This window comes from Motacilla alba, chromosome 5 (assembly GCF_015832195.1).
Source record: "Motacilla alba alba isolate MOTALB_02 chromosome 5, Motacilla_alba_V1.0_pri, whole genome shotgun sequence".
NCBI classification, from domain to species: Eukaryota; Metazoa; Chordata; class Aves; order Passeriformes; family Motacillidae; genus Motacilla; species Motacilla alba.
In genome coordinates this window covers 38,052,943-38,079,382 of record NC_052020.1, presented here as the reverse complement: position 1 = coordinate 38,079,382, position 26,440 = coordinate 38,052,943, and the positions used below count along the sequence as shown (strand labels likewise).

At 37.0% G+C, this 26,440-nt stretch overlaps 1 protein-coding gene across 8 annotated transcripts in view; it reads right to left on the bottom strand.

Moving 5' to 3' along the window:
• Positions 1-26,440, bottom strand: part of MIPOL1 (mirror-image polydactyly 1) — a 186,719-nt gene that overhangs the window by 158,072 nt on the left and 2,207 nt on the right. For 5 of the 8 annotated variants that reach the window (XM_038137478.1, XM_038137483.1, XM_038137485.1 and 2 more), the window contains one exon: positions 1,850-1,915. The gene's annotated coding sequence lies outside the window, so the exon portion shown is untranslated. Of the gene's footprint in view, position 1; positions 102-1,849; positions 1,916-9,048; positions 13,986-14,024; positions 14,727-26,440 lie in introns of those variants that run through there. The other 3 variants (XM_038137480.1, XM_038137479.1, XM_038137481.1) reach the window with 3 other exon arrangements.

Sequence of the window (26,440 nt, the reverse complement as noted above, 5' to 3'; positions counted from 1 at the left end):
CCTTGTCTTCACAGGTGAATTAGGTTCTGTTAACTAATAGGAATTTTCTGGTTTAAACACAGAGGAAATTTTAAAAATGGTTGATATCAGATTAAGGTCACCTATGGATCAAAGTAAAATGGAAAGATTTTTAGGGCTTCTTAGGATGTACCAATTAATTTCCTCATAATTAAAAAAAAAAAAAAAAGTTAGGATACAGAAGAACAAAATATTCCAGACACGAAGTTTTTAAACTGGTTGCTTTGAACACAAATGCTGCAAAAGGTAGCTGACTTGTGCACAACACTAACTTGGCCTTCAAGATGTACCTTTACAGAAGGTACCTTGAACATAAGGTATTTTTAGAACCAAAACCATCATTATTCAGTGAGTGTTAAAAGTCAGCATTTCAAAAACGATCAGAAGTGGCCATTAAGGTTTTCACACAAGGAGTCATCAAAAAAATTTAATACAATTATTATAAATCTTTACTTTCATTTGAAGACAATCTGCTAATAATCAATCTGTGTAATAATAAGAGGAAATTAAAGCTGAAGATGAAAATAAAGTGTATTGGCAGACTGAGACAAAACTGAAAATACAAAATGGAACCATAACTCAAATGCTAGAGGTAATTTGAAATCTAATTTCCTTATTCACTACTTATTAATCCACCTTGTGCTAGTGTAAAACTACTAGGACACCATGAAAGAAAGTGAAAATAAACAACAAAATGTCCCTATCGATTGAATATAAAATGCAACAGTCACATGAAATTAATAGTTAAGTAGAATAATAAAAGAACTCTCAGACCTAACTGTTTTGCCATCTACAGAAATAAGAAATGCTTCCAAATGCTACATATAGCAGCATGGGAGAAAAATCACACACTGTGGTCAGTATGTATCTGTTTTCCACACAGAGAAACTGAAAGGAAAGCTGAAGGAAAGCTGATTCAGAAGCATTTGATCAATGTAAAAGCCTTAAAATTGTTCTTTACCAACAGCACTTTGGCATTAAAAATATTTATTTTTTCCAGATTTTGGTGTATTTCAAAACAAACCCAAGCTGTACACAAATACCTTTGGTGTTACTTTACTTACTGTGGAAAAGAAAAAAAATATTTTAAGAAGTCATATTATTAAAAGTTTAAAATGTACTGCACATTTGCTTTGCCCTTTGATGTCACAGTCCTATTTTTCTATTCAAATCTTGTACACTGTAAGTTAATTGCTTTTGGAAACTACTTATTATTCATGTAAAAATTAATGTGCCAATGTGTTTAAATCCTTTTAAATGACCATTCATGCATCCTTCTTCTTTAAGTACCAATGAAATCTGTCAAAGATATCAATGCAAGATGGTCTTAGACAAAGTTCTAATATAGATTTTTTCTGCTAACATAAGATTTTCATTTTCGTCAACTTTACTTAAATTCCATTAATTTTTTAAGCTGCTTTTAATAAATTCACAAGTAAAAAATTTTAGGCTCCATAGTCTGTCATTTGTGTTCCAGCTGACTTTATGAATATTAATAACAGTGTTATCCTGATTAAATAGGCTTCATATAAAATCCCTGTGAATCCTATAGCTCAGACATCTCATTTTTCCAACTCTTTATGAATTTGGATTCAGACATTAAACTGGAAAAAAACTTAAAAAACAGATTCAATGGTACATTGGTGTACCCTTAAGCAAAAAATTAGCTGTTTTAATGATTCAAATAATTAAAATTGATAGAACCACATATTGAGATTTCAGGCTTTCTGTACACATGCAACATATTTTAACTCTAATGAAAACATCAACACTTCACAGACAAGGGATTAAGAATCTATTATAAAATAATAATACCTGTCCTAATGCTTACCTTAAATAAACAGATGATATAATCTTAAATCTTCATACATGGAGTGCTGATTTGGAGAAGTATTTTCTGAAGAGAAATAAATTAGTGGATGCTTAATTACATAAGCATACACATGAAATACATGAACTTTCTAGTTTACTGCAGGACCCCAGTGAAAAACAGCATTAACTATTAGAAGGTTCATACTTCAGGAAAACCAACCTTTTTCTTAAGAATATCAAACTGAAACACACAGGAAATACTAATATTTTCCTAGGAGACTCATGCAGTCCCAGTTTCAAACTGTAAACTTCTTTCCATGCTTATATGTTTGAATTATTTACATCTATGACAGACAAAAATGGAAAATTAAGCTCACTGCACTGCCTTCACTTCTTTATATAGTGCTTACTGGAATGACTGTTTCCTCATCCATTCAGGAAAATATTTTGCAAAAACACCATTAAAATACTTTGCCTTTCAGTTCCTTGGAATATGAATGGATTTTAGGAGAAAAAAAAATCTAAACAAAATAACAGCTTATTCAAAAGGATGGCTACCAATCCTGTTTCTAACTATTCATCAACACAAGCACTTCAGAGAAGTTAAATAAAAACAAGAGGTATATAAAAGTAACATATATCTGCAAGATAGAAAGCACACAGTGCTTTACTTGTGCAGTTCCAAATGGCTTTTATTACAGCTGTAGCAGAATTTCCTCTCTCTGAGGCAAAAAACCCAACCTCTTGAGTGTCTGCAGAATAACAGACACTCTACAAAGAAGCACCCCAAGGTAACTGCGACCCCACAAAGCACCACAGCAACACTAACGCCAATGCTTTCTCTCCCTGGGCAGGACTGAGAAGTCCATCTTCTAAGCTGGAGTTCAGATACTGAGTCCCCTCCTCAGGAACAGAAAGACTGCTGGGACCACTCTATATGGAGACCCAGTGACTGCAAACCCCATTCCTTGGTCTTGCCTTGAAAGAATTTGAAGTCAACCACTGAATCATGGCCTTAGCTGCTGTGACAGGGTGCAAACGTTTGCTGCTCTTGACCGAATTCACCCATTCTTCACAAAAAATCCTCCAGTCCTGGAAGAGTTTTTCCACAAAGAGGGCTATCCCACCTGCCCCACCTCTGGTGGAACAAGAGACCAGTCCCCTCTACTCCTTGCAACAGCACTAAGCCTGTTTTTGTCACCCTTAGAGGTGCAGTTAACAGTTGCCACTGACAGTGCAGGGATGAATTACCATATAGTTTATGAAGAGGGAAACAGAGAATGAATTTTAGCATTATTCCCATAAGATTAATTAGATTGGCAGAATCTTCTAAAATATCCTGAAACGTTTTGCCTCAGGGTACACTAAACTAAAGAAAACTAACTTAGAAGGGTACTCTACACAAAAACCAAGTTACCTTCTCAAAGCATTTCCCAAGGGAACAAACAGTCAGTTTTCTTAGCCCAGGTGGATGTCAAGTCTTGATTAAATGACACACTCCTCTAAAGAGAGTCCCATTTCCTCCCTATCTTAGGAAACTTTATGGCATATCAGAAATCTAAGGCAACTCAAAGTAAGTTAAAACTAGTTTTGGACAGTTCTAAAAACACTAGTCAAAGGATAACAGAGACAGCCAATTCAAGTATTTTTTACAAGTGGAATAATACTCATCTGTTAGATACTTAAAAGCTATGAAATGAAACACACTTTGATTACAGAGATACTTATTTTATTGTATTGTATTCTATTACTTTTATATGCTTTTAAGTACAAGAAGTTAATGCAAAATATTCTGCTTCTTTTAAAAAGAATATAAAATATAGACAAGTGGATTATGCAGCACAAGTATTATTCCAAATTTATAAATTCTCACATCGCTAAAAAGACTTCAAGATTTTGGTTAATAAAAGTAACTTCATTTTCTGGAAACTTGATAAAAACATTTCCCCAGAGGGCAGAGTGGAGCAGTTATCCCTGGCTTTTCTTCCCTGCTGATTCTTGACCCAAAAGGAGATAAAACATATGCGGTTGGTTTTAACTAACCTATATAAATAAAAAAGACATGAAGAATCAGGTGTCAGATAATTTTCCTCTATTGCTGCAGCAGTTTCTCCATAACATTGCTGCAAAATTTCCATCTGGTGCTTTTAATGATGGCATACTGTAAGCCAAAGAGCACTTATAAGTCTTTGTCATGCTTTTGACAAAGGCACAAGAGGAGGCATAAAAATGCATAAAATCAACTGGTTCACAATAGGTTTCACCTATTCCTAAATTAAACTTAGTTGGATAAAGGACAGGTATTTTCCTCTTTATTTTTTCTCCCTAACTTGAACTAAGCATCTTCAAGGGTCAATTCTCTCTCTGTGCATCAGGAAATGCTTATGTGTATATTAGCTCAGCAACAGCCCCCTATCTCTTCTGCCCTCTGATATATTCTCATTTTCACATTAACAATCTTCATTTGTATTTTATTTACTAAACAATCTTCAGCCTGCTCTGTTGTCTTCTTCCCTAGTTTTTAGCTATCCTTTGTCCTCCAATTCTTTTCTTTTTCCTTAGTTTTGTCTTCTCTTTGACAATACATGCCTTTTCCTTTCCCCCTGCCCACCACCTCTTTGAAATGCAAAGAAAACTGTAGAGAATCTTGTCAAAGACTGTCTCCCTTTATTTTGCAGTGTTTCTCATGTGACACTCTAACATTATTTTCATTCTGATAATGAAATTATGACATTCTTCGATCAGGTGTGAACAGCCAAATCATTTAGCCATCCTTCAGTTTTGTTGTAAACTCTTCACTGGCCTTAAAACTCAGTATTGTGTATCACATTATATATTGTTATAGACAGCCAGATCTCCATTTCTAAACATTTTACAACCAGACTGTAATTTCCGTAGCCTTTACAGACAGGAACAAATATGTTCATTTTAAACTAGCTGTTGTCTTATCTGGAGCCAAAACAATATTTTAGTAGAATCAGCATAACATAGTGGTAAGGGCTACCTGTGTAGTACAGTCTGTTGACAGGATCCTAGTCAGCAGACAAAAGGAAGTCATTAACCCGCCCCATTTGGCTCATCTGAAGTGCTGCATCTGGTTTGACCTGCTCATGGATATCTTAAGCTAAGTCCAGCAGGTGATTCAAGATGATTAGGGATCTGCAGGATGTGAGTTATGAGCAGTTTGCAAGAGTTTGATTAGTTGGTTTTAAGGAGAAAAGGCTAAACAAGGATTTTATTGGGTTTTAGCTGCCTTGTGAGCAAATAAAAAGAAGACACAGATCCTAAAGAGTGACAAGCTGTAACACAGAAAACTTAAGAGTTATGGGTAAGAGAAAAGTTTTCACAGATAGGAAGGTCACTGTAACTAGTTGCTTAGAAAGGTTACAGAATCTCTTCACCTGGATATGGGCAAAACTCATCTGGATATATCAACCCAATCTAACTTTGGAGATTGCCCCACTCTGAACTGGATGATATGCAATTCCTGCCTACCTATTTTGTTATTCTAAAGATTGCAACAAAACAAACCCACCAGAACTAGAATTCCGGTAACAGAAAAAATACTAGGCTGCTTTCTGCTTTACAGGGTAGGTCAGTAGAGCCCCTGACCAACCAAAACCAAACATCAGTGAGACACAACCAAAGACCACCCATGCGGCAGACAGGCTAAATGCCAACAGGGAAGAAATAGCATAACAGCAGCATGTGTACAGCATTTTGAGCCCTACTAGTCATGAGCACCCAATTTTCTTCAGTTTACTACATGACTGGATGATTTGGAATTAGGTTAAATGTCAAATATTGGTTTGCACATCATCCTTCAGTAAACCAAACTGGACCACTGATACAGTTATTTTACCTGTCTTTCTGAAAGCCCTGGCCACAAGCCCCACAGAATCTATCCTTCCCTCAAACTTGTAAAAATGTCACTCTGGCTAAAGAGCTCCAAAGCTAACTATGGAAATTATTCAAGAAACATGAGTCTACGGCGCTTATGTTTGCAAAATTATTTGTATAGTATATTCAGTATATTGAAATTCCTAAATCCCCAAATCATAATTTCTTTTGTCACAGAACAAAGTTGCTAGCCTAGAATTTACCATAGCAAGCAAAAATAAAATCACAAAACATTATATGCACATGAAAATGTGAAGTAGTAACTCAGTGCCAAATTCAAAAACCACTAGTACAAGTTATTTCTGCATTAAGCAGAAATTATGTCTTTGCCAAAAACATTCCAATTGTTTGGCTGCCTTCACAGAAAGAAGTAAGACTGAATGAGGACTCAATGAAGAAAAGCAGCAGAGAAGCAGAGAAACTTGATTTATCCAGCCAACTCACATTTCTCAAGGTACCTTCAAATAGCACCATTTTTCCTGACAGTAAAAATAAAAAGCATAAAGGCAACAAACAGTGTGGATATTGGAGCCTGACCAAAAACTATCATGAACACTGAACATGCAGAGGCCTGTCAGAAATGTGCCAACCTTTCAAGATTCAGTCCTGTACATGGGGACTGAGAGGGGCCTGTTGGTTTCCTGCAGGGAAATATAGACCACCGGTTATGTATCTGTCAGGCTGTTTTAAACAGCACGAAAACACAGATGTGCCTCCATGGCTGTCATAAAGCAGCATATCCAGTGCACTGCTTCTACCCAAATAATGCAACTGCTCCAATTCTGTACTGTGCGCTGCAGCTGCGGAAAGGAATCACACCACCTGAAATTTCACAAGCTGAAAAGCTGAGAGAAATAAAATAACACTGACTCCACATTAGCCCTATTTGTTCTTTACAAGCAAATTAACCATCCTTTTCTTAGATAACTACCTGAAAAGAAAGCTATCCTTCACGACAAGCATAATTGCTCCCTTAACCACACTTGCTCAGCAGTAAAAGCATAGGAACATAGAGTGTTGCTCAGGTGTGAACACATACATTTTGACTCAACAATCACACAGTCTTGCCTGAACTTCAGATTTTTTTGGTAAGATTTAGCAACTAGATCCAGTACATAGTGCCTTCACTGACTATGAATAGCGAGCAACTTCACCCTTTGTAAGCAAGAAGTGGAAGTTCCAGAGAAATGGCACACTTCAGGATGTGTCCAAAGAAGAGCAATGAAGGGGGAAAGGGTCTAGAGCACAAGTCTTATGAGGAGCTGCTGAGGGAGCTGTGACGCTTAGCCTGGAGAAAAGGAGGCTGAGAGAAGACCTAACTGCTCTCTCCAACTACCTGAAAGGAGGCTGCAGTGAGGCAGGGGTCTGTCTCTTCTTCCAAGTAACAAGCAATAGGTCAAGAGGAAATGGTCTGAGGTTACATGAGAGAAGGTGTAGATTGGATATCAGGGAAAATTTCCTCACAGAAAGGTCTGGCAAGATTTGGAGCAGGCTGCTCAGGGAAGTGGTGGAGTCACCATCCCTGGATGTATTTAAAAGATGTGTAGATGTGGTACTAGGGAATATGGTCTAGTGGTGGTCTTGGCAGTTCTGCATTAATGGTTGGACTTGATGATCTTAAATGTCTTTTCCAACCTAAATTATTGCACGATTTTACATTTGCTACACTCCAACAACAACATTTCTGAGCATTTTCAGCACTTAGGCATTGACTGTGTGCTTTACAACACGCTTAACACGCATGATATAGAGCATGCCTTATGTGCACTTGCTTATTTGGGTATGATTACTAGGTTAGTGATTTTGGAAAATTAATCCAGACGCTTCCCTGAAATTTATTGCAATATCAAAGAAATCTGAAAACAAGCACAATTCAAAATAACAAGCTACACATTCAGAAATGATCTTGGACTACCAAAGTATAAGATATTCTGAGGTGAGCCAAAACTCAATGGGAAGCAGAGATGCCTCAGTGAAATAAATCTGTTGAGAATGTCCAGAATTTAAATGTAAGCTAAAGACTGAAGAGGCTAAACCTGCAAACATTGAGCACCATAGCAATTGCTCCACTGTTTCCTGATGTTACACCAACAATGAAAGGTACAAGATTAAAAGGAGTCACCATAGACTTTGAATGAGTGCTAGGCAGTTGAAAATCACAGAGAAACAAGCAAACAACAATAAAAAGAAAAAAAAAAAGAAAGAGGCATTAGCTGAAGTTAGACCATCAGTCACAAACCAGATATTTCTGACAGTGGATCAATTTCCCTGCCAAACTTTAAGAAAGCAATGCAAAACATAATCACATATGAGGCTATCAATCAAACTGCTTCTTTTTTTTATGGCAGGGGAAACATCATATTTATCCTCTTGCTCAGAAAATACCCAAAACCTTGTCTCAGCTGAAACATACAAAAAATAAGTCAACTTCACCCTGTAGGCAGGAAATTCCTGCTGTGAAAAAAAAAATCTGTCTAAAATGTTAAAAGTTACAAACAATGGAAAACTTAGTTACGCAAAGTCTTCCAAAGCAAGATGCAGAACAATTTTAAACACAATGAAATGTGTTTAAATGAATGAACAGAAATGTCAGAACACACATAATGAAAACTCTGTCATTTCAGCCAATGAAATAGTCCAGTTTTTTCATTTATTTAGTATTTGAATATATGGATCATTCGCATTCTTCAATCTTTTGATTATTTATAATAATATGCAACACACAGAATGAAGAAGCTGGACAAATATGTTTTTTAAAAAACCCAAATTTGTTCACTGGATTTTGAAGAAAGTTCCCTTTAAACCCTTAGTAAGCACATCATTCAGCCAAAACCATGAAACTAATTTACAGTGGAGAAGCCCTAAAGAATTCCTCTGAGAATATAAAATACAAAGAGTTTCATTTAAGTTGTGGGTCACACAACTGAGAGAAAAACTTATTAGGGGTTCTGAGTCTTAACATCAGATTCTCTCTACACAGACAAATGGAGAAAAAATCCTAGAAAAATTAATAACCTAGGATTATCTTGCAGTTTTCAGCAAAAATATTCTCTTTGGGTTGTGGTGGTTTTGTTTTTGTTTGTTGTGGTTTTTTTGTTTGCTTGGGTTTTTTTGTTTTTATTTTTTTGTAAAAGAAAACAGATGGATGTGTTATTCTTTCTTGCAAGTTCATTCTATATTTCAATTTCTTGCATTCCTTGATTCATCAAGATACATTCATGTTTTTGTTGCCAAAACACTAGAGCTGAGAGAGCAGCTTAATATTGGCCCCAGACCAGTTATTCCTGGGTGGAGCAAAGGAGTTCTAAATTCACTCACTAGATGAAGGAAGAAAAAGCCTTCCTTAGTACTTCTGAAACCCAGGCTCATTTTGATGGCTACTTTCTCTTGCACATATTTGTGCTGAACATTTTGGGGCTTCTTTGTCAGATGTTGTAGTTACTATGTAGTTCACTGCTTGGCATCACTAAAAGATAAAAAGAAATCAAGACTTCATAGCTACAGAAGTGTAGATAAAATAGAAGATTTTAAAAAAGGAAACATCTGGCCTGCAGTTCAAATACTCAGAATAATTCTGAAGATATCCCTGGACATTGTGAAGTTGCATGACTTGCAGGCTACAGAGTTCTATCTCCCCTTTCATGCTGAAGGAACACCTGACAAAGTTAGGAATGTACACTACTAAGGCATCTGTGCATATAACATCATAATGTTATGCAATCATAACATCAAGAAAACTTCTAAATAACTTCCTATTTCACAGTCCAACTGAGAAGAAAGAAGAAAGTCTTCTGAAATATTTTCTGAAACTCATTATGAATGAAAGCAACTTTTTTTTTAGTGTTGTGCTTTCGTAACTCCTTACTGTCAAAGGCAAATCTTAACACGTCCAGACTTAAATGTAAAGAAAAAAAGGAAAGGCATAATTTTTCTGGTACAAGTTATGACCCTTTGACACTGCTTTCAGTGGTCTCCAAATTCAACTTCTTTAAACTCCTTCCAGACTTTAAAGCCACAATATCTAATCAGTTATTTCTGTTCATATTTCTGCTTATCCAAAGAACGTATTCCACTGTACTCAGTTCTTCAGCTGGACTGTGCATCTGTTGAGCAGTGAGGTTTGGGAAAGGAGGTGTTGTGAAAAGGTTGCTGTTCTTACAATAACTTGCTGTCTGCCTGAAAAGAGTTAAGTGAATTCAATTTAATTTACTCATCACACTGAACTTTATGGAGGAGTAACATTATTTTTATTTTTTATCAAAGATACTATATACAAACTGAACCTAAGGAAAATGTAGTTCAGTATTTATAAGGTTTTTCACAGTGCTTTCAGGACAGATTGAAAAAACACACCTACACTCGGACATCCATGAATAGACATCTTCCTAAAAACCTGTTTCTCAAGACACTTGAGAAGTCCAGAGACCCCATACTGAGCAACTCATGCTCTGATCACATTTTTCTTTAATCAGATGAGCTAAAGGTTTTTTTCAAAACATTTTTGATAACATCTGGTATTTTTTATGACCTTCCTTAAACCTGGAGTTTAATCTGAATGAATTTCTATAGCACGTAGAACAAAATTTTTCTTTTATTTACAGTATAATTCCTGCATTACTAAACAGTGACACTTTCATACATAATTATATTCTACAGGATTACAGTTTAAAAAAAATCCATCACTGGTTTTTATTACATGTGGGATTTTTAAGAGCTGAAGATATACAGATAATACTTAATTTCCCCAACCTCTCTAATGACCTGAATGGCTGTATTATTGGAAAGAAAGTGTCAAATGTTACACTAAAGAGATTCTCCATAAAGTACCTAGTTTGATTTTTTTTTTTTTTTTGGTTGTTGCTAACTTTTAAGGTAAATTTGGATACAACTGGAGAGGAACCTCACTATGAAAGCAGCCTATGCTATTTATAGTAAGTTTTCTCTCTAGTGCAAGACAGTGAATGTTTGCCAAAAGAATTGTACATCCAGGAGGGTTTTTGAAATATGAAAGATACTTTTAAACTATGAAGAGAATTATAATTTTTGCCTAATATTTAGTAACCTTCAGATACTGTAATTCCACTTCAGATCCTGGAAAAACATTCGGGAGACAAATATTAGTCTACCACTGGATAGTGAAGAGGAGGAACAAAATTACATTTCAAGGGGAAACTGTTTTAATTAGAGTTACCTTGTACACCTGCACAGCAGTCACCTTCAGTACATTGTGCGAAGTGTTATACCCCACAACTCTGTTTATTCTTGCTACCATCAAATTCTGAGTCCATAAAGCAAGAAGCTCAAGATTGTTCCCAGGCATATTTAGATCACCCTCCATTTATGCTGCTGTAGTGCAGAAAACTAACTTAAACATGCTTAAATGGTGTTTATGGTGTACATGCCACAATAACAGTCTCTGGACACACCCAGGGCACCCTAATCCATAACCTCTGTGAAAAAGGAATCCTTCATGGATGCTTCATTCTTTTATATTTCAGGATACATGAACCAACAGGTGGTTGGTTACTGTCCTTTCACAATTGTATTGACTGAGGAATGGCCTCACTATGATCCTGAAAAACCAATTGTATCAAAAAAGGAGGGTGAATCTATTCTCACAGGTAGCTGCATTTCTGTATCTGTACTTCTGCAGTCTAATAAATTTTCAGCATTTGGAAAGAAAGCCTTATTACATGGAAGCAGACCTCAGCAATCTCATCACCAGCCCAGCAGATGACTTACCAAGCACTATACTAGAACTCCATAGCTGTCAAACCACAGAGCATGCGAAACCATTTACTGGGAATTCTACCTGAGAAATCAAAGATCAGATTCTGACCCTGCAGCACTGGCCCTTCCTTGGCTGAAGCAGAACAAGCTACAGGCTTATAAAAAACTTACAATTCTGGAAGAAAACAAAAGACCATTTGTAATGCCAGCACTTACCCAGAAGAGCTGCTCAGTGACACCAGTTCCTCGCCCTATAGATGTAGTCACTGGTATTTACTGCCACAACTCTCTGACATAATCTAACTGAGTAACAGTGCAAATTCCTGACCTCAGTGACATTGGTACTTTTGATAGAAGCCCAAAAAAGCTAGACTCTGTAAAAAGCAGCAAGTGCAGAACTCCTTGCTGCCAAATGTCAGGTCATAAAGACATTTTCTGGAAGCCATCACTTGCGAAAAATGTCCAGCTTGATGAAATACTTGTCAGGTCTAGTAACACTTTTTTGTGAAGTGGATGCCATGTCAAGGACTCTGTTTTTTATTGTCCTAGGACTCAAAAGCTCCAACACACTACACATGAAAAAACTCATCACTGAACACTACAGCTTATTTATTAAATGTGTGTGGTAAGATGAATGGCAGCCATTTCAGTTCACCATCTACATGTTCCAAATTTCGACTTGAAATTCAATTACTGAGAGGGTGTCTTCTTTAGTTCAAGCTGACCCAGATGCTCACCTGAGGTACCCAACACGAAGTCACTTTTGTGAGAACCTAGAATCCATTTTATTGTCCTTTCCAGTCTAAAAAATAGTTACATTTCCTTCTCTTGAAGACATACCAGAGATTTGATTCTGGAAAAAATAAGCCTTCTTGATAGGAAGTGATTTATTACAGAAATGTACTATTAAATCATGGGCTCCATCATCTATGTGGCATTTGGATCCATCAACTACATCTCCAGCACATGCAAGAGCCTTTGAAAAGGGCCAATCTAATTTCACAGTGTTACAGTAACAACAGATCTATTCTCACTCACAAACCTCAAGTAAGTTTTGCATTAATCTCTACTTAGCAAAGGTATGTGAATTTGGCTACAGATAATATATGGGAGGATGCTGAGAGCATTGATACCTATTCACTCATTTGAAAACCTAAAACTACTCTAAGATCTAACATAATAATGGCAAGTAAAGAATGTGTAGTAGAAAAGATGGTGCTTACGAGTTTCATTTTATTTACCTCATATTTTCTGCAGTAGCAATGTGTTTTGCAAGTGAAGGGGGTTCCTTTTACTGACCTTGGCATTCACCAGGACCATACTGTGATTTATATCGAGAATTCCAGGCCTTTATCTGATCTTATAAATAAATGTAAAATACATAAAACAATTATCCTAGTGTAAAATTGAATTTTATCTCTCTGTAATCAGCTTTTGTCTATGATACATATTTCTATGTTTGAATACAATTCAAAATTAATAATAGGTATAATTTATTTTCTGACTTTTCATTATCTTGACATTTTAACAATCTTTTTTTTATATACTCAGGCTTTAGTTTTATCTAGGGCTTCAACCCCACAGTACCTTTTTAGACATGTACAATGTGTCTTTCAGAATATCCATTCAAGGAATAAGCCTGCTAAAAGAACACACTGACCATTTAACAGACCAAGAAAAATTATTAAAAAGAGCAGGGCTTTATAACAAAGAAAAACACCACATTAAGAGAGAAAATTTAGCATTGCATGTAAATGACAGGAAAAAACATGTATTAGAAGAAATCACATGTTACAGTGAAAATTAGAAGTAAAAAGTAAAGTTCTGAAATTGGTGATTCTGGAAAATTATTAACAGACAGCTGAGATGTAATTTTAATAGCTAAAAGAGACAACCAAGGAAGTCCTCTTCCTATTAAAGGGCAGTCACCACTTTATATTGAATACCATAGCATTAGCAATTTAATATAGAGATTAGTCTTACAAGGAATTTTTTGGCCTTAAACTTAGTTTATACAAATGCACCAATCTAACAGTTTATTTTCTTTTCTTAATTCAATTAATTAACTTCATCTAACCATCCTCAGTGTTTTACTACCTCAGACATACACATGTTGACTTCAAAGAAAGTATGTCTCAAGTCAAGTTCTCACCATCATGTAAGGCTTAAGTAGACTTCATAAGCAAGTGCTACAGTTTACATGGAAAACTTCATTTAAATCAAAAAGCTCAGAATTAGAGATGCTCAGAGAGGAAATGAAAAAAAAAAAGACATAGACATACACAATACAGCATGAGAGAATATCCTAGAAGGATTGTAATGAATAAATACAAAGAATGTCATGACTATATGGGCTGACAGCAGAAGTGTCACTTTCCACGCATGGCAAGAAGTCCACAGCCGCTCTGCACAAAGCCAGACTGGCCACACCACAGCTGTTAGTGCAGCAGCAGCAGGATTCCTTCACGTCTGCAGCAAAGGAAGCTGCTCGCTGGGCCTTTGTGATTAGAGGAGGAATGTGATAACCACGGTGGTCTAGACTGCTACAAGTGAAAACAACACACCCCAAAATGAGTGGTCCTTGGTCTGAAGTGGCTGTGGTCAGGATGAGGCATGTTTAGGAGGCAGTCCCTCGAATTCCTTGTGACAAACACATGTGGAGAAAATAACACGAAAGAACAGTGTAGCTAACTGAATAAAAGGTTAAAGAAAATAAACAGTATTTTTGCAGCTTAGCATTCATTTGTGAACTGCTGGTGCAACTCTATGCTTGACAGAAAAGCTATGAGGCTTTTGGTAGCTTGACAAGACAATCTACAAGCCTGAATGAAATGTTCAGCTTAAGGAATTAGAATAAATCTGATGACTGATGTGCTACTGAACGTGACAGACTGTCATCTGTTTTAAACAGGATCTCTGTAGGATGTACTGAAAGCAAGATTTTCCCATTACCTTAAACATACTAAGACTTTTCCCAATGAATTCTGGCTAATCTATTAAGACAAAAGATCTCCTCAAACTCTTGGCATTTCAATAAAATAATGAAATAGCCATTTGGTTTGCTTGCATAATTAATTCGTGCTGACACTGTACTTCTGTGATTAATTTACAACCAGTCACAAACATATACAATAAAAAAAACCTACTCTAAATTCCTGAATTAACTATAAAATTATAAAATATGCACAATAAGAGATTAAAGCAGCTTATCTAAACACTATTTGTAACAGACTTTAACATGTAGAAATATCAAATTGTTTATCTGTTATCAAAGTGGATTTCATACAAAAATAGGTACAGGCATTCCTTAACAGCTTTTGAAAATCAAGAAAAAATTATCAAAAAACCTACAGTCAAATGGTATTGCAACACATAGCTAGTGATATATTAAAAAAAAAAAACAACAAAAACTTAAGCTTTAATTTGCCAAATTCTAAAAAATTTAAACCATTAATTTAATTATATACAGAGACACACATATAAACAATGTAAAATAACATAAAAATCCCTGGAATTTATGCTATTTTAAAAAACATATACACAAAAAAAACCTTGGCAAGATCTAGGCTGAAACAAGAATATCCTTCCTCTACATAAATAGTCCCTGTAGGAATTACTAAGGTGTTTTACCATCTCCTTATCCTAGAGATAATGACTCAAATCTGTCCTACAAACACAAAATATGGAAAAAAGGATTTTGTGACATCCACCTGGAATCTGTACCTTAGATACAGGGAATGGGCAAAACTTCTCACTGGTGGATAAAGTGCAGTAGCATCAGTTTGAACTACACTGTATTTGCAAAGCTGAGCAGGGAAGCCAGCACAACTCCTCAGCTCCAAAGGGGAATACAATCCACCTCCAAAGGGGAATAAAAATGAAACCACCCCCATTGTCATTCAACCTTCAGAAAAGGCTAAGTGTCAGAAGTGCATATAATTTAAAATACATTAACTATCAGGTGAATTTCCCTCTTAGTTGATTAATTGGTTTTCAACTATAATTTCATATAACACATTTAAAGAATGAATAGTCCATATTGTTTAGCTCATAAATGCAAGTATTAGACTGATTTACCTTGCTAGTTCTCTTTACTGCTATAGCAGAGCACCACAATTACTGGTAATTGGCCCAGCAGAAAAACTGTTTCTAGGCATGAGCCAGATTGCAAGTATAATACCACATGTATTTTACTGACAGAATAGAGTTAAGATTTTGAAAGATGCTTTGCCATTACAGCTTGTGAGCTTGTAAATAAACAAATAAATAAATAGCTAAACTCAGAATATTAAAGCATTGCCCACTCCTGCTGCTAAAATACAAATTCAGGTCATAAAAAAAGTTCAAGGACCTCAGTCAAAACAGCTTTGCTTATAAGAAGGCAGCTATATCTCCCTTCATCCCCCATTTGCATGCAGAAACCACTCCAATCTCAGAAGACCAAGAGATGTTTTCCAAACAGCTGTTTTACAGCTCATCAATACAGACGATCACAAGCCTCTGCACAAACCAATGTTTTGTTCTGTGTTTGGCAGGAGTCCTTTACATGCCTCAGTTACCATAATCTCCTTCCCTACATAATGTAACCTGTTAACAAAAAACACTGTGACCGGGATAAAATGTCATGCTAGAGGCAACTATCAGTAGGTCTTTGAGGTACTCTATACAGTCAGCAAAACAATGTATTATGCTTATATCAGAATTACAAATTAATCTGTTTCAGTTACCACCCGCGATCTTTTGGATTGAGAAAGAACCAGAGCCTAGAAGCTCTGATTCTTCCCAAAGCTTTTCACAATTGCTAGCTCTACATTTCTATCATCTTCCCTGGGTCAAAACATCAGTCCTCACTACAACCTGTGCTATTCAACATGCACTGTACTTCCCTGCTGAATGCTTCAGGCAGTATACAAAGTCTCTCAAAGGACTCAGGTGCTGATACATAAGGAATGCTGAACACACAGAGGTGGTCTCCACTTTCTTCAGAGCAACTGCCAAATTCAACTGATGCATCAAGCATAGAAAAACATTGGTTATCAGTCATCTTTTCATGATGCTCTCCATGCACTGGCAGGTGCAAGACTTGGTGTTTCTGTATTTTGTTTTTTAAAAACATTTAAAGGCCAAATTTAATGAAGGCTTGTCTTATTTCCCTCACCTTTGCATGACCAGTATAACCACTCTGTTGATTTTACCACTCATTTTATGCATCATACGAGATTATTAAGCTCTTCTTTTGCTTCTAAAGGCAAACATCCATTGGAATGTAATTTTCTGAACATTTTGTCTTTTCAGCTCTACCCTGTATTTCACTGAAAGCTTTACTGTCAAACTTCTGAAAAAAACTCCCTCCTCAGCAAAGAAAACATCCTTTTAACAAGAACATGAGCTAAACTTTGTAATCATGCCCTTGAGAGGCAGGGACAGCTTATTTTCATAAACACTAAAGTCAAATACTTATACTCTGCTACAGCTTCCTATTTGTGCTCATATCACTGCCACTGGTACTAACTAAATCAAAAGTCAAAGAACACAAAAACATGATGGCTCAAAACAAAAGGACATGATCATTCTTGAACAAAACAATGGTGGCTTAAGACATCACTAATGCCAAATACATATGTTGCACTTCATTCATATGTGAGAAGTCACGCTGCATTGAAGTAAAATTTATACTAAATTATTACTAGAATTTTAAAAATTGAGACTTGCTTAAGTAAATTGTATTTATATAAATTTAGAAATTCCTCCCTTACAAATTTAAGCTGTATATCCATCTGTCTATCACCAATGCTGCTATAAATTTGCTTTTCATAACACATTCTAGAAAGTAGTATTTTTACTACTGAAAAGATATATTACTACTTGTACTGACTCTGGTTTGGATGTCATTAACTTCCTTTGGAACTGCACACATGGTACTTTGGTGTTTTGGGGTTATGGCTAACACAGTGCTGATAACATACCAGTACTGTGAATATTGCCTACACTGCTTCCACAGCATCAAGGCTTTTGTTTCCCACCAACTCTGTACCTCCAAAGAGTAGCTTGGGCATGGGCAAGAAGTTGTGATCCGAACCAGTCAAAAGGATATTCCACACCATATAATGTCATGCTTAGCAATGGAAACTGGGAAAAGCAAAGAAAGGGGGTATGCAGTTTTTCCTCCAAAGCAGCAGCTCTCTGAGACTGGCTGGACCATGGTGCGCTGCAGGCGAGAGTTGGCGAGTGACTCCATTTGCATAGATTTTTGTTGGTTTTAGTTTTGTTTGGTTTGTTCTTTATTCTTTTTCCTTTGCTTATTAAACTGTCACTGTCTTGGAACATGAGTTTTCCTCCACTCTCATTTTCCTCCTCAGCCTGCTGGGGACAGCAGCAAGTGAGCAGCTGTGCTGGTATTTAGCTGCTAGCTGGGGTGAACCCCACACATGACTGTTTATTTTTTCCCTTTGAAGCACAAGGATGTTTATAGCTGTGATTTGTGTCTGATTTTTAAAAAAGGCACTGAAACAATAACAAATTGGAATACTGTCCAGAGCTTCCTCTCCGGATTGCAACAAATAATTGGGTTTGAATGACAGGAGTGCTGTAATACTTTGCTACCACGAACCACAGCGTAGTTTGGGTTGGAATGGATCTTGAAGATCACCTATTCCAACTCTCTGCCACAGCCAGGGAAACCTACCACTAGATCAGGTTGCTCAAAGCCCCATCCAACTATGTGCCATGTGAAAGAAAATCCGTAACTTCATTTTTGCAGACCATAAGCAAAAGCAACTACTAACCATTAAAACAAATAAAACAAACAAAATTATACAATTCCAGCAGAATTCTAACTGAATATTTTATTTTTGAAAAATGCTTTCACAATCTCAGTTCTATGTCCTTTCCCTTACATCTGAAGTACAGTTTAACACACATAATGAACAGCAGGTAGAAACACATTTCCAAAGATTATTTCAGATTGCAACTTAGCCCAGTATTCATATAGTCATCAGACAAATCTTCAGGCTTTAAGAATGACTTAATTTTTCTTTTGAGATTTAAGGTACAGTATAGGAGTGTTACTGTGCAGAAATATTAGTCAGAGCAGAAACACCAGGGACCCACACCCTCCCCATTGTTTTGAAATGTAAACATTAAGACACTTGGAATTTCAAATAAAAAATGCAGGGCATATGTTATAGAAACGGTGTACCTGTTACAATCACAGAATACTACTAATCTCTCAGATATTTCAAGCATAGACTTATTGGAACAAACCCAGTAAAAACTCCCATGAGAACAATTTATGTTATTATTATCCCTCAAAAATTTTCCTCCTTTCTCCCTTTAAAATTAAGAACTGCATTTCAAACTTTCAAATAAAATTAGCATCTTACTGTTTAAAAACTGTTCTCACACTAGAGTAACTTGGCTACATACGAAACTGCATCAGGTAAACCGATTTCTAAGTAAAGTTGCAAAACACTTTGACATTTTTCACAGTTCTACAAGTGGCTGACACAAATGTCAACAAACCCAGTCCACTGTATCATTTAGTTGAGCCACGTAACACAGCTCTGGGCTGTGGGTGTGGACACACAGAGTGCAAAAGAGGCAATATGCAAGATTAGTTACTGCTGATTTTGAATTTCTGAACTGCTCTATTCAACAATTTTCTATACTCAAAAATATGTTTTTAAAAAAATCAGCAGTTAGCATATATGAAAAACAAAAATACAAAACTAAATCCCAAATCTTGTATTTTAATGCTTTGTAAGTTCCTTAAGAGCTTCCCATAGGTCCTGTTTTCGATGGTTTCAACCAAGATTTGCCTAAGGACATGCAGTTGGCTCAGAAGTTAACAGAAAAAACATGGCAAGCCACATGGGCTCTCGTCCTTGCTGCACTCTGGAACAGAACAGGGCATTTCACCCGATAGGCTGCCCGTCAAGAACACCACGAAGCTGTCCCTAAGCATCTGAGCACACAGTTACTGCCTTGACTCACACAGCTAACGGTAGACATTCAATTTTAAACCCATATCCATTTCTATGAATAAAACATATCACAGATGCATGCGCAAGAAGCCGCTCCCGCCTGGCACTGCAGGTTCGCTCACCAGCCTGCTCAGAGCTGGCTGCTGGCACAGGGCTCCATCTACCGGTGTGCGACCCTACACACCTATGGGAAGAGCTGGCGGGGGAAAAATAAATCAAAATCTCAACAGCTACTTCACATCTCTGTTTGCTAATGAGATATTCAGAAGACATTAATGCGAGACTATTCAAAAAACAATACTGTGTCAGAAGAAAACAATCAACAAACTACATTCACTCCCATGCTAGGCTGAAACTGTTGTACATGTATGAAATATTTTGTTATCCTTTAATATTTGTAAAATATATCTCAAACACTGTTATAAAGAAGCACCATTTTTCCAGAAGATGCAGCATATGACTACACACCCCCAATCCAGATGTGAAGCTTTATTGTTCCTTCTTAATGCAAGCAAATAAGCAAACACAGGTAACTCAAAAACTACTGAAAACTGTATCACAAGGTATTAGAGATGGTCTTTTTCATTAAAAAAGGAAACTCCTCAGACATGCAAAAACAAAGTTTCAGAAGGTGACTGCTGTCGTTATTCAAGGGTATTTCTGCACAGTGGGAGCTGAAGCTATATTATGTCTAACTTTAAAGATTAATTTGACTACTGTTGTCACATGCAGCATTTCTCTAATTGAGCCGTTTAAACCTTGCCTTAATAACCCCACCGTGCCTTCAATTCATGTCTGGGAGTGAAAAAGAGCAGTATCTTTCCCTCCCCAGGACCCTTTGTGCCCATCAGCCAAGGTTATTGAGCTCTGGCTGCAGAACAGCAGAAAGGAGAAGCAGTGCTACGCCTTCTGTGCAGCACTTCAGCAGGTGCCTGAGCTTGCCAAGGACCAACAGCTGGCTGAGCAGCCAGCCCAATTCTGGTCTCCAAGGCAAGTCTAGCAAGATCAGCAGCTAACTCAGAACCCGGTGCAAGCAAAGAGACAGTGCAGTAAATCAACAGTGATTTCCACCATTCCACCCCACTTCTTTTCTTTAAAACATCCTGCCTCACACTCAACACGATGCGGAAGGCAGCTGAGCAGGGTAAGGGAATCCTTGAAATACTCACATCTCTTACACAGTACCTAAGCACAGGAAAAGGTGCGACTAATTTAGTCAGGAACACCTGAAAACAACCAACAGGTGGTCACAGCAAGAAGGCAGGAATGGAGCACAGAGCAGTATAACTGAGGCTCTATGTATTATCCTATAAGACAAGGAGAGTAAGTGAACGAGGGCATCAGGGGATTCATACAGCTCCTCCTGTGGCTCAGTTTTTCCAACATAGCTTGTTCCCCATAAATGACAATTGAAGAGACTAATGAAAAAGAAAATCCCCTACAATGAACTTTACATAGAACCACAAAATGAGAACAGAATGCTGTCTTTTTTCTTTGTTTTACATTTTAACTTGAAGGGAAATTAGATTTTAAAGATTGAAAGTGGCTTTTCCACTTGCTAAATTTTAATTTTAATTAAAATGCACTGCAATTAAAATAATGCTGAGCAGAACTATGGGTTTGCTGATGTCTCTTTAAGGAACAATGACATCAATGCAGGCTACACTTGAGAAGGATATAGGTGTGGAACTACATCCTTTTTCATCATACAGTCAGGTGCAAAGGGAAAAGTTAAACTTCAAGATTCCTGTGGTTTAATGAAAATAAATACCATTACAAACAGATCCAAGAACACAGATGCATTAAATACTGTTTGTTTTTCTTCAGATACAGATCATGGGAATGGAGATATTTAACTACTTCAAGACTAATTTTTATTTCATTTTAATCTAGTTAAAGTCAGCAATCTCCTGGTATCATGACAATTAGCAGAAGCAAAAAAAAAAAAAAAAAAGTGGAAAAAAGTGAACAAGCGCCTGTGAAAACAGTTCTAAATTGGTATCTAAGTATTTGACTGGCCTGCTTTGATTACACTAAGCAACTGAATGTCTTTCATAGTTCCTGTATCACTCATCTAGTAATATTTGTAAAAAAGAAAATAAAAATAAGAACACATTTCTGTAACTCTACAAGAAAAGCTACAAAAATTTCAATAAATCTTAAAATTGTGTTGGGTGTTTCACAGTGCCAATTTCCTCATTACAAGGAAGGTACCAGCAGCAAACTGATCACACAGCGCTTATGTCAAATCTCAGACAAGGAAAACCACATCCTAATACTCTGCCATAGGAGCAAATGGAAAAACTGCCTGTGCCTGTGCACACACAAGAGGCACACTACAGAAGTAAATGATGAACAACACTACTTTGTTTCTCATGCTTGTATCTAAAAATTTACATAGCAAATTTAACACATTCCCACCCCCTAATCACTTAATGCCTAAAATTCCTATAGAACCTGAAATTTTATTTCTTGAATGTGAATCACAAGAACACATTGAGAAGCAGCATCTTAAAGCAAGTCCAACTGCAGATCACAGAAATTTTAGGTTAAGAACACTATTTGAGGAAAGTAAGTTGTGACTTTCTAAATGTAATACTAATAACTTTATAAAACTATTCTATGGATACTAAGGATTTCATGATATCAATACCACTAATGATGGGATGGGATAATTTAAGCATCTATAACAAGCACAAATTATAATATCTGACACAACACTGCATTAGATATGTATCTTTACATTTTGCCATATAATCTCTCTCTAACAGCACTAACTTTCAAAAAGAAGTATATAACTACATATCATACCATTACTGAGAGAAAGAAATGCTTAAAAAAATAATACACTCATTTTTGCATAACTTCTTTCAATAGCTTTGATGACATCACTGGAAGGTCTTAGCCTTTCTAATGCTCAGTCTTTGCTCTCAGATCTCTTAACTGCACTCAGCTGCAAGCTGAGATACTATTTTTCTTGGTAACTAGGTTTATCTTTTTGGTAGTCAATTCCTAAAATGAAGTTAAATGTGTATTACATAGGAAAAAACCAACAGAAACATAATACAAACTGGTATTTTCTTTTCTACCAAATACAATAGACAAGTAAGGAGAATGGTGCCACCTTCTCACCTGTTGAAACATCAGAATTAACAAGGAAAGGGGGTCAAACATACATTTGGAAACAGTGCTAAAGCAGAATTGATTAACCCCAAAGGAAACAAGTCAAGAACATCTTAAAAAAAAAAGATGTAATACAAAGTTTTAAACATATTTAACTTTATGCACCAAAAACTGAAACAACTAAAAATTGTATTTTAAATTGTGTAAATATTCTACATAAAATAAATATTTTAATACTTTTCATTTCCATACACCTCAACTGCCATGCCTCAGAAAGCCCTATGCAATTTTCACCAAGCCAACCTAAGCTTAGGATCATTCTTTTGTTAAATTGGTAACTAAGAACATTTTTGAATTCTAGTCCCATCAAGGGCAATTCATACACATGCCCACCCAAGAAGTAATTCTTTGGCACTAAATACTCCATTTACAATTGGACATTTTTATTTATAAGCTAAAGTACAAGTGAACTTGTAAATTGGCTTAAATAAATTACTACTGTAAATTAAAAATGCAGTTTCTTTGTTTGTTTGCTTCAAGTGCAGCAATTTCTGATCCCATGCTAAATTCTCTCACACTGGAGCATCATACAGCATTTGCAGAACAGTTTTGGTTCATATACAACCTTGCTCTCATTCCACAAATCCTGATGGTAGCTGCAACCCTCTCCCTATAAAGATCTAATCAACAACCAAGCCTTTTAATCCTTCTTTGTCCTAATACTACATTACCGCACCAGATTAGATTTTTCTAATTTATTTCACACTTCACATTTAAATTAGTGCATAGCTAGTCAGAATATGACTGTATAAATGAACATATAACTTAAAGATCAAATTCTGTCTTCAACAGATTTACATAAAAGGACAGAAAGGATAACATTTGTCTACCAGAATGTTATGTGGATCTCCTTAACGCAATTTATTATGGATTTAATTGTGCAAAAATTAATGCCCTCCAGGAGCTGAACTCATTACCAACGATTTCTTCCAAACTCACAGTGTAATCCCGTGCTTTTGTGACCAATGGGAGTTTTGCCATTCACTTAAAGGGAAGTTGGATCTGTTCCTGGGTTTGCTACTCTAGTAACAGATACTGAACAAAATGATACCACAGCCACTCTCTTGACGTTTTTCTATTACACAACAGACACTATGAACCAGTCTCATGTATTTTAGTCCATGCTAAAAATAAAACAAATCTATTGATGACAATTTTAACTACATGTGAAGTCAACAACAAGGATTTTATGCCTTTTCTCAATGTGATTTTCCAGAATGTATTTCAGCAACTATAATGGCAACCAGCCTGTAAGTCACTCATGGACTCTACCCAGCCCTTCAACCCCTTCCATACTCTAGAATGCATTCCTGCAAGTCATCTGGTGCTCACGCATCACACCCAAGTCACAACACAGGTACAAACAGACTCCCATCACCCACCTGACTCAATAAACTCCTTCTACATGCCTACTAGAGAAAAGCACAGGTAAACAAAACAAAAACTAACAAACAAAAAAGGGAAGAAAATAAGCAGTACACATGCTCTGGTGGCCAAAATGAAGTTGATCCTGGTACCTGGCCACAGGTACCAAAACGCTAAGTTTCAAAATAAAAAATGCTTTCAGAATAATTAACCAAACCACTGAGTTTTAATTCCTCTGAAGAGCAGGAAATAAATATTACAATGCCTTTGGCAAGACTCAGCCAAGTGTAACAGTGTGCAGTAAATACAATAAGCTGGTTTTATGTTTAGGTGTTCAATAAAATAGAGTAAACCCTTAAGCAACACATACTACATTATGATAGGAATCCACTGGCATTCAATACACACGATCTTGTCTGTTACTTATACTTAGTGCCTGTTTCATGTCAAAAAAGTTTCAAGATATTTTATTTTAGAGAACATAACCTACATGTGAACATTTCAAAAAATATTGTTTGATTTATTAATACTATGAAAACCAAAGATCAATCCCAGCAATATCTCATGTTGCAGTAGGCTGACTCTGACTGGAATCCATGTGCCCACCAAAGCTGCTCTATCACTCTTTCCTCAGCTGTACAGGGAAAAGAAAAATAGAACAAAAGGCTCACTCACCAGTTACCATCCTGGGAAAAACAGATTTGACTCAGGGAAATTCTAAACTTCAATACACCCTCCTCCCACTTCTTGGGCTTAACTTTACTCCTAGTTTTCTCTACCACCTCCCCATGGCAGAGGGACAGAAACAGGTTTACAGTCAGTTCATCACACATTGTCTCTGCTGCTCCTTCCTCCATGGAGAGAGGACTCCTCACACTCTTCCTCTGCTTCAGCCTGGGGTTCCTCCCACAAGAGAAAGTCCTCCATAAACTTCAACATGATTGCTTCCCATGGACTAATTAGCCCCAAACTGCTCCAGCATGAGTCCCTTCCACGTGGTTCAATCTTTCATGAACAAGCTCCTCCAGCATGGGTCCCCCATGGCTCCCTGCTGCCAGCAAAACTGCTCTATCATCGGCCTGCCAGGAGCCTGGTAGGTTTCCCATGGGGTCACAGCCTCCTTTGGGCACAGACACCTGCTCCAGTGGGGGATCTTCTCTGGGCTGCAGGGGCACAGCTGCCTCACCACGCTGTGCACAACAGGCTGCAGGGAAATCTCTGGTGGCTGGAGCACCTCCTCCCTCTCCTTCGTCACCAGCCTTGGTGTCTGCAGACTTTTTTCTCTCATGTTTTCTAACTCCCTCTCCAGCTGCAAGGGAGAATTCTCAGTCCTCCCCCCTTTCTTAACTCCATTATCCCAGAGGTGCTGCCACTGCTGACAGGGTCAGCCTCGGCCAGCAGTGGATTCATCTTGAAGCTGGCTGGCATTGGCTCTGTCAGACATGAGGGAAGCTTCTAGCAGCTTCTCACAGAAGACTCCCTGTAGCTCCCCCGCTAATGAGCCTTGCCACATAAAGCCAACAGACACATAAACTATTTTCAAAATTCTAATATATAATATTCTTTACTACACCACTCTGCAGAAACTGTCAGTTTGCATTTTAACTTGTCATCAAGAATCATCAGGGAAAACAGAAGCCTGCTGTTATTAAGCAAGCAGGGAGCTTCCTCACAAAACTAGCAGGGAGCATGCCAAGCATCCTGTCACTTAAAAAACTGGAGGCTGAAAGCAGCAGAGAATCATCTTAACAACTGAGCATTCACACTGGTTCTTTCCATAGCTGTATCTGTTCTGCAAATAAAGGTTCAATACTCCAGGTTCTCTTACTCCTTCAAAACCATCTTCCTTCCAAAGAAAAAGGAAAAAGGCAGCAGTCATACTTGCAGGAATATCTGTCACTTGCAACATTAGCTTGTAGTTAAATCTGTCAACAGTTGTCAGCCCAGAAGGGTTGGTTGGTTGTTTGTTTCAAAGGTAAGTTTCAAAACACCAATTGCCCATGTAAGATGACAGACTTAAAGTGAGAAGCCTCTGCATTGATTTGAGTGATCTGCACTGAAATGAGCATCAAGTCAGATCACCAATTCATAGCTTAAAACCATTGCACTATGGCATTTCACTGCCATCAACAGCAGCATCTGTTCTGCCCTATGTTTGGCAGACAAAAAAGTAGGTAACATAAAGATCCATTAGGATATCTCTCAAGTTTGCAGCTAATTTTACACAAATCTGTGATCTATAGACAGGACACTCTTCCCCCTCACCCTCAGCACACTTGTATCTTCTTGCTTTAAATTCTAATGAATAATTTGTTGATTCTTTCCCCAAAGAGCTACCAAACATGTATTTTCTCTTCTCCCCTAAGCCCTTCTATCAAGATCTGAAAACTCCCTTACTTTTTTACTAGTCTAGGCACCCTCCAAAACTAAAACCCCCACAAACTGCAAAA